This window comes from Octodon degus, unplaced genomic scaffold (assembly GCF_000260255.1).
Source record: "Octodon degus isolate 3935 unplaced genomic scaffold, OctDeg1.0 scaffold00131, whole genome shotgun sequence".
In the NCBI taxonomy this organism is placed as follows: Eukaryota; Metazoa; Chordata; class Mammalia; order Rodentia; family Octodontidae; genus Octodon; species Octodon degus.
In genome coordinates, this window is record NW_004524707.1 from 1,924,040 (window position 1) to 1,939,507 (window position 15,468).

The 15,468-nt window shown below is 47.7% G+C and overlaps 1 protein-coding gene across 1 annotated transcript in view; it reads left to right on the top strand.

Annotated features, from left to right (window-relative positions):
- The first annotated feature begins 6 nt into the window (after positions 1–6).
- The window catches only part of Mapkapk2 (mitogen-activated protein kinase-activated protein kinase 2), a 46,288-nt gene continuing 30,826 nt past the window's right edge, over positions 7–15,468 (top strand). The window contains exon 1 of the mRNA XM_004641146.3: positions 7–226. The gene's annotated coding sequence lies outside the window, so the exon portion shown is untranslated. The remainder of the gene's footprint in view (positions 227–15,468) is intronic.

A 15,468-nucleotide genomic window follows, 5' to 3' on the forward strand; every position in this document is an offset into this window, starting at 1 on the left:
GCCGCAGCCCCCCGTCCCGGCCGCGCCGCACCCCCCGGCCCAGCCTCCGCCGCCGCCGCCGCCACAGCAGCAGTTCCCGCAGTTCCACGTCAAGTCGAGCCTGCAGATCAAGAAGAACGCCATCATCGACGACTACAAGGTCACCAGCCAGGTCCTGGGGCTGGGCATCAACGGCAAAGTTTTGCAGATCTTCAACAAGAGGACGCAGGAGAAATTCGCCCTGAAAGTAGGTGTGGGGCCCGGGAAGGGGCGGGCCGGGCCGGCGGCGGCGGCGGCAGGCGGGAGGTTGGGCCGGCCAGAGTTTCCGGCGCCCAGGGCTGCGCGGGACTCGGTGGCCGGGACCGGAGGGCGCGCGGAGGGCTCTGCCATCTTGGCGCCCGAGCGCTCCCGGGGAAACGCTCTCCATCCTCTCCGCCCTCCTTTCTTCCTTTCTGCGGGCACAAAAGGCCCATTACTCATTGAGCGGGTCGGTCGGTCGGTTTGGAGAAGTCGGAGCTCCGAGGTTTATTTCACCTCGCTCCTTATTTGGGAGCCGGAATGTGTGATTTCACTTCCCTGGGCCTCGCGAGGGCGGCCGCGCCGGCCGGGGAGGCGCGAGGCTGGAGATTCCGCGGGCCGCCGCCCCCCGGCCGCGCGGGGGAGGATTGTTGTGATTCGCGCAGGGCCTCCCTGCCCGCGCCCGCCGGCCTCCAGATGGGCTGCCAGAAGGCCCCGTGCGCGCTCTCCGGTCTGTGGCTTTATTGATCGCTGCAGGCCAGGTCTCTACCAACCGGGAACAGCCACTTTGATCCTGGACGCGGGCGGCTGATGGACAGCAGGAGCAGCACTGTTATTGACGTGGGGAAACGCAGCTTTTTCCTCTTTCTTGAGTGGGTGTGTCAGGAGGGAGTATGATGATTGAAATGACCACACCACTTAAGAAGTTGAACGCAGTAGACTCGGAAGGGTGCTCTTATGGAATGGGACCCAGGTGAAGTCTGAACAGGTTGTTCAGGATCACCGGAAAGGTTTTCTTCCTAGAAGGGTTTCAGGTCAAACCACATCTCTAAAGGTGACAGGGCAAGTTTGTTTTCCCTAGGGTGCCTTAATGATTGGAGGAGAGAAATACTTCCTGTGCTAATATTTTTTTCTCTTCCCCTGCAGTCTGCAAAGCTGGCTGGATTTTAGTTGTCAGATACTAAACTGAGCTGTGTGATTTATGGGTGGACTATTAGCGTATACAATTAGATGTTACAAAAACTTGGTACTTTTTTCTTTCTTTTTTTTTTTTTTTTTTGCGGAACAAGAGATTGATGAACTCAGGCCCTTGCGCTTGCCAGGGAAGCGATTATTCCCCTGAGCCTTCTCCCTGGCTCCCAAAACTTGGTACTTTTGAGAGGACATGTGTCCAGTTGCTGAATTACAAGAACTGAAATTACTTTTATTCTGCTTTTATTCTCAGTGCTGTTAGATTTCTTTCATTTCTTTTCTATAGACCCAGCCATGGCCACCTCCATTGTTGCCTAGTTGACTGTTGGAGTTTACCAGTGCCTTGAACACTGTGGGTTTATGCTTTTGACCTCCTGTTCCAAGATGAGGGGCGGCAGAGGAGGAGGTTTCCTGTTGACTGGCTCTGACCTTGGGGATAGTTTGCTCACAGTTACTCTACCCTTGAGGAAGTGACCTGTGTGCTTTCCAGGAGTGTTTTCTGTCTCTTCTGAGATGCCATCTGCCTTTGCCTGTCAGCAGTGCAGATACTGGCAGTTCTTTCTCTTGGATAGTTGGGAGAGTAAAGACTTCAGAAGGAAAGTGCTCAGTGTCTCCTTGTTGTGTTTAATGTACCCACGTGCACACACAGATGCGCGAACACCATACTCTAGGCTACTTTTGCGTGGCAGTTCAAATTTCTGTCATAATTAATAGGACCGAAATTTGGGTATTTTTCTCCTTTGAATAGTTTTGACAGGAAGAACCCAGCAGTATATTGAATAGCACTTAGCCTGTCCTTTCCTGGTTAGAAGTGGGTGAAGACTGAAGTGGGTGAAGACTGTTTTGACAGGCAGCTTGTTCCCAGCTGAGAAGTTGACTCAATTGTCAAATTGTAGATTTCCCACACATCTTTGTGTTAAAACTTAATAATAGAGGAAGAAAGGAGGGACAAGGCATTTGGTGACGGACAGCAGTGTCAACAGCACTTTCGTATCCAAATATTGGCTAAGACATAATTATAGCTTTGTGGGAATCTTGTTGGAAGAATCCTGTTCAGAGACACGCACCAGAGAGCTTTCCTGATCTTGAATTTTGATTAACTTTAGACTCTGAGTAGTGAAATGATTTTCAAAAGTAGGAGCCTTTTGATTATAAAGCAAGGGAAGAAGTTGTGGTCAGGCAGGCAGGCAGGATCCGTGATCCCATTGGGAAGATGCCTGAGCAAAGGTGAGGTGACCCCTCCTCCGTGCTGAGCTGTTCCTGGGGGACAGGAAGTTTGGTTTTTTTTCACGTTGTGAGAGTTTATTGGAAGTGGTAGCTGCCAAGTGCCCTGCTCCCTTTATGTGGCTTTATGACCTGTTTGTCCTGTGAAATGAAATCAGTGTTTTACAGATGGTCCCAACTTACTTTACCCTCTTGGAGAGCTGGTGTAGAAATGCTTTGGGTGAGTGCTGTGACCTCATTTCATCTCTCCTGCGGAGTTCTGAGTCATGCTCAGAACTTCCAGGCAGAGCTGAAAGAGACTTCAGTGGTCATCTCATCCAGCGCCCTCATTTTGCAGATGAGAAAGTTGTGGTCTGGAGTGAAGGAGTGTCTTGCTCTAGGTAAAATAGCTATTCACTTGGCAGAGGCAGGATTACAGTCCAGATTGCCTGACTCCTCCTTTCTGCCTATTTCCTAACGGCAGTGATGTTGACAGGCAGAGGCTGGCTGCTGCCCCAGAGAGCCTTGAATTGGGGCGCTCCTCTGGTCACAGGCTCTTTGCCTGTTGGCCCCTGGGCACTACTAGGTAGGTATCTGTCACCTTCTAATATAATCCCCAAAGCACCATGAGGTTTAGATCAGCATACCAAGCTTATTTCCTCCCTTCTCCTTTTCTTAGGGAGTGTTTGATATAAATATTATTTGTAGAAGAATATGACATTTCTATTATTACTTTGGCCCAGACTGCTAGTCTCAACCCTTTTATCTATTAATTGGTTGTATTTCTCATGGGGTTTCTTAGCTCCTTCGTGCCTCACTGTATCATGGTAACTTTCAGGTATTAGCTGAACAAATTTAATTAAAGTCTGTACAGCTGTCCTGCTCTGCTACGCAACACTGATTAGTTGAAGCATGTTACTGCTTTACAAAATATGGAATGTTGTCATAACTTATCTCTGTTTATCTTTCCACTTTTTAGTCTGGAGGTTTCTTCTTTTTCCACCAGGCCTCCTTCTTCAGGTCACGCATGTATCTCTGTTATGTGGCTTCCTTTGGCGTCATGAAGGGAAGATGATTAGATCCTGTCTTGGTTGGTCTGGACCCTGTTAGAGGGAAAGAGTCCTCACATCCTTCCCCCACTCCAGGCAGCATCTTGGTCCACACTGCTCATCTTGTGCACCCATGGGATTGAAGCCAGGTAGTGTAGCTGGGTGAGTGGCAGTGTCTCAGGTTGAGGTTTGCTGGGTGGAATGACAACATGATGAAGTTTCACCGTCCAAGCCAGCCTCTTGTATGTCTGTTGTGATTCTGGGTAGTTAATAGTTTAGTGAGCACTTGCTGTATTTTTTTTTTTTTTTGGCTGTAAAAAGTGACCTATAAAATTTTGGAGGTCAAGGAATCTTTCTGAAAAAGACAAATAAACAAATGTAGGCAAGGCTGGTTGGTCAAACATAGTTGCCGTTACCTAGGTGTGTGTGGCTGTTCAATTAGAATTAATAAATGTGAAGGAATGAAACTTAATTTATGGATTCACTTGCTGGCCACATTTCCTGGGTCGAGCAGCCGCTGTGTTGTGGCTGCTAGATAGAGCTCTGTGGAGGCAGGCTGTGGTGAATGAAGTTGGACATAGAGAGCAGAGGGAAAGAACAGGCAGGCAAGGCAGGCGGTGGGGTTCAGAAATGAACAAGTTTTAAAATATGTGAGGGACTCAGATGTTAGTTACAAAGAAATGTTAGGAGTAGCTGAAGTGGAGTTGATGGATTGTAGAGGGAAGGATCCAGTTTCTGTTTTTTGTTTTGGAATTTTGAGGGAAGGATCTGGTTTCTCCTTTCAGAGACCCTGTCCTAGTTGTGAGTGATTGTATGCCTGTGCTAGCTTGGCCCTGACTCGTCAAATGCAGCAAGGCTCCTGCCATCACTGAGGCATTATCACAATTGGATTGGCTCATGGCCCCTTTTCACTTCTGAATTCGGGCTTTGAAACTAATCTGGAATCTGGCTGATGGGAGGGGAAAGAAAAGTCCTCTCAGGACCTCAGGGACACATATTGGTGAGGTCTGGGAAACACTGGGCTTTTTTTGGAGGATGAAAGTATTGGTATCTACTTTGGAGAAGATGTTTTGATTGCTTAGGACCCTGAGGGATAAGATATGTTGTTACCCTTTTCTTTAAGAAGCAGGTGCCAGGGATTGAGAGGAAGGCTTCGGGGAGTAGCCAAGCCTCAGGAAGACTGGAAACAAACTCAGCCCCTGGCTGAATCCTGGACCTGAGGAATCCTAAGGGATATGAACGAGTTGTGCTCGGGGGACTGCCTGACAGTATGGGAAAGAGCACAGTATCTGTGCTAGCCTCTGTCATTCCTGATTCCTGAGCAGCCCTGTCATTTTCTGAGCTAGGAATCTCTGATGGCACAAGACCTATGGCATAAGAGCTGTTCTTTCCTGCCTTTCTGTGATCTGCTCAGGCCCTTCTACAGTCTCTGTGAGGGGCTTTTCCCCCCTCTTCTCTGTACTGCACTTTTCCAGGTGGCTGTATCTTGGTGGGAGGCTGGTGGGCAGGGCAGAATTCTTTGCTGGGGATGTAGCTTCTTTTGTTAATGGTTTAAGGCTCAGGAGTAAATGGAGCCAGACCTTGCAGCAGTCTAGAGCCAATAGTGCCTGCCTTTCTTGCCTCCTTCCTTCTCACAGAGGAAGAGGCTAGGCCAGTGTAAAAAGTAAAAAGGCTTAGCGTTTTACTTGGTGTTGGCCTCTGAGCCATGTCTTAGCACCTAGTTCCCAGATACCTTCTCTTGTCTGGGTTCCTTGGGTTTTTGGTTGTTAGAGGGTGGTAGTATTGGGATTGTGGACTTGGCAGCCCAAAGCCAAGCTCCACTACCATATCAGCTAGGATCTTTCCACATAGGTTACCTTCAGATGGGTTACAATGAGGAGAGGGGGCTATGCCACTGGACAGCTTAATGTACACAAGGTGTATAACTCACATTGTGGGGCCTTTTCTGATCCTTAAGAAGAAACTGATGTTATTGTTAGTATTTTAAAATGTAGATACATAAATGTATTTCTGTATAAGTGTAGATATAACTAAGTAGAAAGAGTCTGCTCTAGCAGTTATGTGCTAGATAAGAAAATGAAATAAAATGCAAAACAAAAACAAAAACCAATAGCAAAATTCAAAAATGGTTCTACCCTTTGTGTCCTATCAAATTGTGTGACATTGAGTAGGTCAGTAAGCTTTCTGGGCTGCAATGCCCACATCAGAGGGTTGGGATCCAGCACCTCCTGGGTGCTGGCAGTGGGGGCAGACTTTTCCCAAGTCTGACCAATAGCAGTATCTGGGCTCATGTGGTCGCCCCATTAGTAGGGTGGCTTGTGTCCATTGAATCGATAATCATCACTGACCAGCTGACCTTCTGTTGAATGAGGACTTGGAAAATGTTCCATCTAGCCACAGGCAGAGGATGGGTTTGCAAATCAGTGGATGTGTGCCTTTCCCATTGAAATCACAAGAATCAATGTGGTGGTGTGTGATAGGGATGAGAATTTCTTTATTTCCCACTCCAGACTCCCTTCTCATTATAATGCAGGTATATTTGAAGGCCATTGCGATTGGCTGCACAACTCGATTAGTGTGTGAGCTCTGCCTTGGTGTGTGTCTGGTTCACTCACTGGAGTGCCTTCTTTCATATCACCCCCAGACACAGCTACAAATAAGGGGCTGCCAGACCTGACAGCTGGGGACTGCTTCCCAGAAACAATGAGGAAATTCGCATTTGTGTCCAAGTCCACTCAGCCCCCAAAGAATGCTGGGTAAGACAAGAAATCCTGAGTCTGGGAAGCAAGAGGAAGAGAGGACTCCTGGAGCTGCCTGTTCTGTCTTTTCCTGTCCACACAAGGCAGAAGCAGTGGTCTTGAGCCCTGGAGGTTTGGGTTGTGGCGTCCTGTGTACCAGGTTGTCCGATTTCATTGGAGGAGGAAGGGAGGCATACAGGAAAGAGGTATGAAGTTGGGCTTGGCCTCTGGCATTGTAGAGTTCAACAGGGGAATTTATTCCCTGTTCCATTAAACACCTCTTTGTGCCAGTGGCTGATGGTAGGGCCTAGAACAAGACCTCAAGGTCAAGTCAGTCCCTTTTTGTATGTGATATTCCCTTCGAGGATTAGCCAAGCTGTGTATTCATTGTACGGAGAACCCAAGCTTTCCAAAGGGGTTATGTGAAAGGGCATCTTGTTCTTGAGGGATACATCTAGGTACTGCTTGGTCAGTGCCTATGTGGGACTCATTTGAGAGGTGGAAAGTGGTGCCACAGGTGGAAGGTTGGTGGCTCCTATTGAAGCTGGTCCTGTCCCTGAGAAGATGATGGGATGGGGAGCTGTGGATGACATCACTCCCTCTGGCTTTTTTCCATGACTGTTCTTCTTTTGATCCTGAAGCAAAAATAAAATCTGACCAGTCCCAGTAAGGAGAGGGAGCTGAAGGGAGACTCATAGAACCATCTGTGTCAATACCTGTACTTGGATCATCCGTTTTTCTGGAGATAGAGTTGACCACTTCGCTGCCATTTTAATCATTTATGTCATTAGGAGGCTTCCAGCCCATGTTTTCCATTTGCTACCTGGCCTCATGTCTGGGGATCACGACTCTTACTCAGCCCTTCTGTCCCAATGGCTAAAAATAAACCTGCCACTGCTGCAGTCTTCCTCTCACAGCCAGGCCCTGATATCTGTCCCAGGCCTTCCTGCCACACTGCTGAACTGTTTGTGTCACTTTTCACCTACACCCTCCTTCTTTGCCATGCTCCCTGCCCCCCAGCTTGGAGGGCATTTTGGAGCTAATTTGTTGTGCTGTGTGCAGGAAAATGAGCTGTGGTTGGTGCTTCTTCAGTTGCCTGTATTCACATGGACAGAAGCTCTGTGATGCTGCCTTGCTTATGTCTCAGTAGGGAAAGGATTGAATAGAGGAAGGTGAACAGGTTCTCCAGAGTTGACTAGGCCTTTAGATCTGACATCTTCAAGCTCCATCTCCAAGCAGGCCTCCCTGTCAGAGGCCATATGGAGGTGAGTGGGAGAACCGGCTTGGGACAGTCTCCTCACCCTGATGCTCGAGGAGGGAGCCTACTCCCTGTTCACAGTGCACTCCTGTCCTGAAGCTAAGTGAGCTCTCCACTTTAGTGCTGAGCTTCAGGTTACTGCATTCTCAAGCATGACCTCATCTTGTTGGCGTCCAAGAATAACTGCACCCTGGCTTTGGGGCCTCCTTCCTGAGTCTGGCCCTAGCCCCTCTGGCCCTCCCAGCTCAGCCACCTGTAGAATGTCATGGAGAATGTGAATTTCTTTTTTTCCCTCAGACTGAAGAGGCAGAGGTGCTGGTGATCTCTGTGCACTGTGTGACCTCTCTCTCTCTTGCCTGAGGATTCTGGAAACCTGGGGAGCCAGATGAAAAAAACAGGTAGTTGGAGCATCTGCTTAGCTGCAAGATGCAGGACAGAGTGCTTCCTCTAGTTTCATGTTGGCATTCTCATCTTTGTCATTGTTCCAGTCTCTGGACAAGTGTTGGTCCTAATCATGGCACAGGAGGATTCTCTGTGTGTTTTCTGGGATTAAGTTCCATTTGGGGGAAAGGGAGTCTGGGGAGAGTGGATAGGAGCCAAGAGTTAGGAGGTGGGGAGCCCTCATTCAATGGAGGTAGGTAACCAAATCATGTCTCTCCACATGTCCTTTCCCTTCTGTCCCTGAGGGCCTCATTTCCTATGCAGGAGGAGATTCTTCTGCCAAGGCCTATTGGCCTGTGGAGGGGAGGAGCTGGGTGTAGTAGCTAAGAGTTTATTTTTAACTCTGACAGAAGGAGCCCCTGTCCTTGGCAGAATTCTTCATTTTTCTTCTTCCTCTGTCCTTGCGACCTTGCCTGACTTCTGTAATTCTGAGGAGAAGGGCAATGGGATTCTAAAGCACAGACTTCACGGGAGCTGTGAGTCTGCACATTGGTTGCCACTCTTGTCTTTGGCAGAACTCAGAGGGTCCGGTAGCGGGTGGAGGGTGTCAGAGGGTGGCTGTGTGTACAACTCAGAGCATCCCAGGAATGCAGGGAGACTCTGGTTGAGGATATGTGCCCTGGAGCTGTGCTGGAGAGACTAGTGAGAAGTTGTCTTATGCCTTTCAGAGGCCACAGGGACCACATGAGCTGTGTGGTGACCTGTTCTTTTAATGCTCACATTGCAGAAATGCTGAGTGGTAGTGTTCTCTGTGACCGCCAGGCCCACAGGCATCATGTCCTGTTCGGCAGAGCTGTCGCTTATCTCAGTGATAATGTGTCCTTCTCCTGTGCTCACTACCTGACTTTATAGACTTGATCTGATTACCTTAGCTTAGATTCTTTAAAAGAAAATAAAATTGAGTTTGAGGTGTGATCAGAGAATGAAGAGAGAGAGAGGAGCAGTGTCGAGGCTTTGGGAGGGTAGAAAGCACAGCTGACACTGAGGGACGGCCCTCAGCCCTGGAATGAAAGTGTTGCCCCTCCACTCCTTGGCATGCAGTGGGGATTAGTTTGTCCAGAGCTCATCTCTGATCACATAGCTTCCCTGCTTAAGCCTTTCAGTGGTTTCTTTCATCTCCTAAATTCAGGAGATCTCTAAATCTTTCCCAGATCTTGCTCTAGTCTCCCTCCATCCCACAGTTTGATTTATATGTTGTTTCCTTAGTGGGACTCTGCCTCCCACCCCAAACCTTTGCAGCTTGCTGTACATTGCTTTTGGCCCTTCCTGTGTCACCCTGTCTCTGTCTGTCTACCTGCTACTGCAGAAGTGAGTCTTGGGACTTGGTGTAGCTCTAGTGCAGTTATTAAGCCTGTGCTTAGAGACTCTGAAGTTCAGACTCCAGCACGGCTTGGCAGGGTGGTGAGCTTCCATTGCTCCCCATCAAACTGCTGTGACATTCCTGTCTGTGATGGTGTTTTAAATTCACTTCTGTGCAAGATGTTCCTTTAGATACTGGATTTGATATTTGATAGTAAGTTCCTTGAAAACTCACTTCTTGTTCATTTTTTCTTTCCCCTTGTCTTTTTATTTCCATGTAGTGATCAGATGCCCTCCTCTGAGAAACAGTGAGGGTTGAGGGCATAGCAGTGCTGGGGTGGCTGCACTGAGCCTGAGCCAGGAGCTTGTAAAGATCCTGTCTGCCTGTTTCTTTTCTTCTGTCTGCTGGAAGCTGCTCCCAGAACAGCTTTCTGGGCACTTCTTTCCTCTGCCATTTGCTCATTTGCTGCTACTGACAGGCAGAGGTACCATGTGTTTCTGTGAATGGAGTTTTCATTCTTATTCTCACGAGAGAATAGCAAGAGCTGATGCTTACCACTCCCCCCCGCCCCCAAACCATCCCAGAGCCTCTCCCTTTCCTGTTCTGTTGTGGAGATGACCCTTTTGGCCCTTGGAGAACATTAACTGAGGAGTGACAGGTTGAATATGCCAACTTTACCACAATTGTTGGCAGATACTGTTAGCTTCAGCCACATAACAGGGGCACACAGATACATTCCAGGGTCACCTAGTAGCTGGTCTTGTGTGTGGCAAGACCAACCAGCATAAGGGCCAGGGAGATAGCTCAGTAGAATAAGTGCTTGCCTGGCAAGTGCAAGGTCCTGAGTTCAATCCTCGGTACTGCAAAAAAACCCCCCAAAAACAAAAAAACCAAACCAAAAAAGACTGACTGGCATTGAGCACCAGGTCGCGAAACCTGGAACTCTTCCAGGCCACTTATCTCCATGTGCACCAGGCTTGTGCGGGAAGGAGAACTTGAGGGACCTGGCGGTCCTCCCTGCTGTGCCTTCCTGAGCATATCCAAGAGCTTTCTGAACCTTACTCATCTCCCTTGCCTGTAATCACAGGGATCAGAGTTGCCTTGCAGGACCTCTGCCCTGACTGCCTGTGTTCATCACTCGCTGCAGCCCTGCTGCCGGGAAGATGATCTGCCTTTGGGAAGGAAGTGTTCAGTCTGGGTCCTGGGGAAGGGAACCATTCTCTCAGTTTCTGCAGGCCAGCGTTATTTCACCCTTCTCTTGAAAGACAGTATTTTTATTCATTCACCCAACGTCTATAAATGTTTATTCCTCCATGCCTGCCTCCTTTTGTCTTCTTGTTGGCTGGTCAATAGCTGGTCAATAGAAAGTCCAGATGGTAGGACGAGCCCAGAAGGGAACAGTAGTCAGGGCCATCTCCTGGGTTCAGACTCCCTTAATATGCTTGCTATCTGAGATGAGAGGGATTGAGAATAGTGAGGGTTGGTTGTGTCGGCAGTTTATGCTGGACCCTGCCTTTCTAAGCAGGGTTTGCCTTAGGGTGCTTTCTAGCTTCCTGAGAGCCAAAATAACTTACTACTCAAAATTAATTAGCAGTTCAAAAAGTGACTTTTAGGCTTCCCTAAGGGTAGATCAGAACCACAGATCGACTTTGATATTTTCAGATCCCAACTGTGAAGGTTCTTGGGCCAGTTAATGGTCTTTACCAAGTACTGTATCAGACATTCTATTAGATGTTTTACCTAATATCCTTTTTAGTTCTTGAAATAATGCTGCAAATAATGGAAAGTAAATTCACCTTTTTACAGAGAGGAAATATATTCAAACATGTTCAGAACAACTCATTGGCAAGCAATTATTGAATATCTGAGCACTAAACATTATTTTAGCATCAATGTAAAAGACAAAAAGCACAATCCTGTCTGCATGGCACTTGGAATTAGCAAGGGAAAACAGACTGTAATCATTCAGTGGCACAGCTTGTCTATGGTGGTAGGTACAAAGGAGAAATTAGAATAGGAGGGGAGCTCTGGAATGCTAGGAGAGTGTTCCTGGCATCATAGTTGTAGTTGGCAGACTGGGGAAAGCTTCACTGAGGAGGTAACTATTGAGGGATACCAGGCAGAAGAAATGGCAAATGCAAAGGTCAGAGGCTATGGGTGAGAGTACCTAACTCTAAAGCATGGGCTCTTTATAACTCACAGTACTGCTTTTCTAGGATTCTAACGTATCCCCGTTAGAATATGGTATGTGATCCAACAATTTATTTTATTTATTTTTTGTGGTACTGGGGATTGAACTCAGGACCCTGCACTTGCCAGGCAAGCACTTATTCTACTGAGCTATCTCCCTGGCCCTATGACCCATCAATTTATGTTTTATCAAATATTAATTTGATGGATTGCTTGTTTTGTACAAATTACTACACTAATAAAAAGTAAGCCCTGCCTTTGGGACTATAGAGTTCAGAGGAAGAGTGATCACCTCTGAGTATAATGTGCATGAAAGAAGTTTGCCTTCCAGACTTGGAATGGTACCTTCTCAGAAACTTTGCCATTTGAACCTCATGGGTCAGACATACTGTGGTCTGAAGAAAGGGTAGAGTGGATGATAGGTGAGTGGCAAAGCTCAAGGAAGCAGAGGTACATGGTGGGCTTTCCAAGATGGTGAAGGAGAGGGTGGGATCACTTTGCCTGGTGTGACTGGGTGGGGACAGAGACACCGGAGACACATCCCAGGAGGGTCCAGATAAAAGTGTGGTCTGTAGCCTGGTTTCTGAGAAGTAGGAGGGACTTCCTGGGTATTAGGCTGAGGAAGGACAGATGGTGTCTCCCCAGGTATTGTTCTGGTAATGAGAAGGGCTTGGAATTGGATGTTAATAGACCATCCTAAAGAGAGGGGAGAGGAATTAACAAGCAGGCACCTGGGAATAACTGACTGAGCTCAGGCTGTGGCAGAAGTTTTTATTTTTCTTTGGGCTTTTACAGGATCCCTCTTATTTCAAAATATGACTAAGCATCTGCTTAGGCAAGCACTGAGACCAGGGTTTGAACCCTGGCAACACATGCTGCCCTGGCCCCGACCCATACCTCCCAGCATACTGAGCCAGCCACTGAGTCTTAGCATGGTGGTGCATGCCTATAATCCCAGCATTGGGGAGGCTGAAAATAGAAGGATCACTACGAATCCAAGCTGTGTAGTGAGACCCTGTACCAAATACATTTTTTAAAAAAAATCATCAAAGTATGGGGGCTGGGGATTTGGCTCAGTGGAAGAACACTTGCCTAGCAAGCTGGAAACCCTGGTCCTTGACATCAAAACCAAAAAATAAACCTCCCCTAAAAAAACCAGTTCAACAACAACAAAAACAAACAAAAAGACCCCTGTAAAATCAAAGTATGGAGCCCCTCCTGTGCTTAGCCCTCCTGTGGAGGGGCGGGGGAGGCTCATGGAAAGCCCAGGGGTTCTGTGGCCCTGTAGCCTCCAGCATCTCTGGAGCTGGGTGACTTGAGGCCAGGGCTCTGGCTTGGGAAGGAGGTATAGGTTAACACCAGCGAGTAGGGAAAGTGAAGCAATGGGTTGGGTCTGTCTTTTCCTGAGCATGTGCTGTGACAAAGGAAGTTGCAACATTTTTTTCCCTTCTTTTTTCTTTTTATAGAGTAAGATAGAAGAAAAAAAAGTTTCCAGTAACTTTAGAAAAATGACTTCGTTTTAATGTGGTTATTGTCCCTGCCCTCACAGTACCCCTTATGTGTAATATTTGTTTTGCCTTTTTTCTTTGTGTGTACCTTTCAGTCTTCCTATTCTGAGACTGGGTCTCTCTCTGCAGGCTGCTGTGGCTCCTGAGGGGAGGAGCTGAGGTCAGACTTGGGAGAACCTTGAGAAGGTGCCTCATCCATGGTCGCTGGGTGGCCAAGAGAGGTCTGTGTGCCTGCGAAGCTGCTGGCTACTTCTCCCTTGCTCCTAGGAGCTGTTTAAATAGCCCAAATGGCTCCTGGTGCCCACCTGGTGTCTCTGTTGCCACTCTGGTCCATGTTTGCTTAGTGTCCCAGAAGACACTAAGCAACCACTTGGTTGGTGGCTTCAGTCTGTGTCTGGGCAGCACTAGGCAAAAGGACCCAAAGCATGTGTTGGAGGCAGAAATCAGGTCTGGAAGACCACACGTTCATGCAGAGTCCTGGTTGGTTTGATTTTGGCCTTTGTGTTGGAGCTGGGCAAAAATCCAGTTGTATTTGGAAATGTACAGATGATAAATTTTCCAGATGAAAACTTTTGAAATCTGAAGAGTACAATTGACTTTTTTTTTTTTTGCGGAACCGGGGATTGAACTCAGGCCCTTGCGCTTGCCAGGGAAGCGCTAATTCCACTGAGCCATCTCTGTGGCCCCCTGACTTTCTTCTTTTATTTTGTTTTTTTTTCTTTGCTTTGCTTTCCTCTTTTTTTTTTTTTCTTCCTTTTCTCCATCACACCCCTCTTTTGGGGTGAGAGTCATTTCCTTTCCCATGGCTTTCTATACCTTAATATAACCCAAAAGTTCTAGTATAATTCTGAGACAACTAAGCAGCATTCTAGGTCATCCCTGAGAAGGGGCAGGCCTGCTCTAGGAAGCTGGGACATGGCAGCAGGCCTGTGTCGCTGCTGGTATTAATTGCTTTCCTGGCAGAAGAGGGTAAAGTCCTGAGGAGTGAGAGTTTTATTCCAGTGCTTTGTTCCTAGTACCTGTTGCATTAGGTTCAGGGGACACAGAGCTCCGTTTCCTTCAGAGGTGATCTCTGGTCTTCAGTCTGGCCATGTGCTGAAGAGAGCATGGTGATGGGGGGGCATGGGACCAGAACTGGCTTATTTCTGGATTGCCCTTTTCCACAGGAAACTGCCCTGGCCAATATGGTAGCTAGTAGCCACATGTGCCTGTTTAAATTAACATTGAAATTAAATAACATTTTAAAACTTTATTTCTCAGACACCAGCCACATTTCAAGGGTTCTGTAGCAAGCTATTGCACAGGGAACATCCCATCATCTCAGATGTCTCAGGGTAGGATTCTGAGATAGTTAATCTACTCTTGGGTAAGGATTCACCTGCACTGGAAGGGAACCTGTGGAAACCTTGAGGCCCTGGTGGGATTGTAAATAGAAGAGCATCATTTGGAAAAGTATCTTAAAAACCATTTAGTTGATCTGTTCAGGACTGCAGGCCAACACGGAGGTGTCATGTGGTCGTGGGGCTCCCTGCCCAGGCTGATCTCATGTGGGTGATGTATGAAGGGACAGTTCCCTGAGAAGCACTCTTGCATCTCTTTGTGTCCAGGATTCTATAGTGGTGCTGTTTAGAAATTGTATTTTTAGTATGCTTCCCATTGACAATTATTGGGATTTGGAAACAGCCCATCTAACCTATCCTGAAATTCAATTCCTGTAGTGATGGAGAACTTACCCTTTTCATGAGAACCTTGCCATTATAAAAGCTAATGTTGGCACAGTTCTACAGTTACTGAGTCAAAAACTTGATTTTTATGAACTTGTGCAATCTTTTGGTACTCCTGGCCTTTTCCAGACCCTTATGGGAATGAGCCACCTCCACTGCATTCATTTAGGCTCAGCAGATACTGAGCATCCTGTGACATGGTCCCCACTACTGGGAGTCAGGCTCATCTTGTCTCATCTGCTGAGGCCTCTAGGGAGATGCAGAGAGGGCATCACTCCCATGATCCTTCCAGCTGTCAGCCTTGCTGAGAGATGAGAACAGGTGTGAGTCTTAGAGGAAGAGTCCCAAGAACTGTCTCGCTGGTGTGGGCCGTGTGTCCCCTCCACTGCTCCTGTTGGGATGCATCCTTGCCACAGGCTCTTCAGGAGCACGTGCTTGGCTTTGTTCAAGGCATCAAGGGATTCAGCCTTCCATTCCTGTTCAGATATGACCACCAGCATTGTTTGCATTCAAGAGGCCTTAGGTAGACCTTCTCTTAGCCCTCATAAAACACAAACCCCTAGTCATGTCATGTGAGCAAGTTCGGTTTGGCTTTTCTTTCTTTCGGCCCTAACCCTTCCAGGAGATTGAGCACTCCTTCCCACGCTGCTGTGCACACTGGTGCTTCTTTGTCTTCTCTTGGGTTCTCCACTGCTCATCCTTCTGGCTCCTTTCTCGTAAGCTTGTGTTATACTTTGCGGCTCACGTAAGACTTTACCTGCCCACACGCCCCATTCCAGGCAGAGCCAACTATACTACGTGTACAGCAGCAATGCATCCTGCCTACACAGCTGCTAGTTATTTCAATGACAGTCACCACCATGTTTTCC